Below are 1825 nucleotides of genomic sequence, written 5' to 3' on the forward strand. Positions count from 1 at the left end.
TAATGTTTCTCATTGTCACATGAAATCGACTGTGCCAAAGCCCACCAATAAAGTTTTTGTTGTTGGACTACCATTGAATTACTTTTGATGTTGATTGTCATGCATTTGTAAGTTTATAAATCAGTACTGCGTGAGTTGTTCAATATTAGTGAAGGTTTTATTAGTATTTATTGAATATGATTCATTCATCGCCTACACTGTCAATGGTTTCTGATGGGAAACAAGTTGAGTGATGGCAAATGATGAAGGTTTGAAGTAATCTTTTGAAACATTTTCTGTTCCCTGTAGGAGTAACTGCGAGCACAAGTGTGTCGGCTTTGCCTTCCACCACTGGTAATTAATGCATATTTATTTTGAGTGTGAATGAACTTTCCAATGAATAGCATTAAGGGAAATGAATGTTGCCTGGTATTCGTAATCACTGGCATTATCAATTATAGCTTGAGGAGGAGATTAATACATTTCCATAACATTGATGATTTTCCCAGTTACGTTGTGATGTGTTGCTCTTGCATGGTTGCGAGCAATATTGGCAATATTATCTTGTTATTAAAGTGAGCATATGTAATAAAAATTCCCAAAATTTGCTTAGTAATGTTGACCAGGAGGATTGGCAAGTATTGCTGTCATGAAGAAACCAATTTCTGACTTTCAAATTTTGAAATTGTTTTGAAATTTACATTTGCATTTTGAAGAATTAGGAGATTAGGAGATCTGTGTGGAGAAGGCTTCTATTTTCATGATTCTGGACAATGATGTTGCCTCCATGGCAAATTTATGATCAGAAAGATTGATGAAATGTTTCCTTGAAATCAGAAAGAAGGAAAGTGCTCAATTTTGAATTCGTTGAAGTATTGATGAGAACTGGGGTGTGTTCAGTGAGAGTTCTCAGTTTTGCCCTCTGTTCTTTGGAAAATAAATCTTGCGATATTCCATGAAATTTTTTTACTTTAAAGCAACATCTAGATTTTTTTGAGAAACGATAATGACTTGTTTGCTGACAACATGGGAGTTATGTTGTAATGGCTCGACAAGTAGATTGCTTTTCCAGGCAACTTGGGTCAAGACATGCTCTGAAGGACAATCGTAACGTTTGTTAAAAGGAGTAGTTGAAATGATAATTGTTCAGCAATTTTTGATCTGCTGATTGTATTTGTGGTAGCATTTGTAACTAGCTGCTTCCATTGTAACCAAGTAATGGTAATCCACTGAAAAGCAAATTGGAGTCCATTTACAGCAATTAGTGAATGAATGCCACGTATTATTTTCTCTGCTACGTAGGGCCAACGCCAACTACAGTGACAGGCACACCTACAGTTTCTGGAACTTCCACTACTGGTGAGTATAGTTTTTCCTCATCGTCACATGAAATCTATTTATAGCACTTCGTGACTTAAAGCTTTGTAATATTTCCTCTGATTCGTAGGGCCAACACCAACTACAGTGACAGGCAAACCTTCAGTTTCTGAAACTACCACAACTGGTGAGTAATAATGTTTCTCATTGTCACATGAAATCGACTGTGCCAAAGCCCACCAATAAAGTTTTTGTTGTTGGACTACCATTGAACTACTTTTGATGTTGATTGTCATGCATTCGTAAGTTTATAAATCAGTACTGGTTGAGTTGTTCAATATCAGTAAAGGTTTTATTAGTATTTATTGAATATGATTCATTCATCACCTACACTGTCAATGGTTTCTGATGGGAAATAAGTTGAGTGATGGCAAATGATGAAGGTTTGAAGTAATCTTTTGAAACATTTTCTGTTCCCTGTAGGAGTAACTGCGATAACAAGTGTGTCGGCTTTGCATTCCACCACTGG

General features: G+C 36.1%; 1 long non-coding RNA gene across 1 annotated transcript; it reads left to right on the forward strand.

The window, feature by feature from the left end:
• The first annotated feature begins 296 nt into the window (after positions 1-296).
• On the forward strand, positions 297-1825 carry LOC137341835 (uncharacterized). The gene is made up of 4 exons (XR_010967129.1): positions 297-333; positions 1282-1338; positions 1427-1483; positions 1780-1825. It is a non-coding gene; the product is annotated as an uncharacterized lncRNA (long non-coding RNA).

The sequence above is a fragment of the Heptranchias perlo genome, chromosome 24 (genome assembly GCF_035084215.1).
Source record: "Heptranchias perlo isolate sHepPer1 chromosome 24, sHepPer1.hap1, whole genome shotgun sequence".
Classification (NCBI taxonomy): Eukaryota; Metazoa; Chordata; class Chondrichthyes; order Hexanchiformes; family Hexanchidae; genus Heptranchias; species Heptranchias perlo.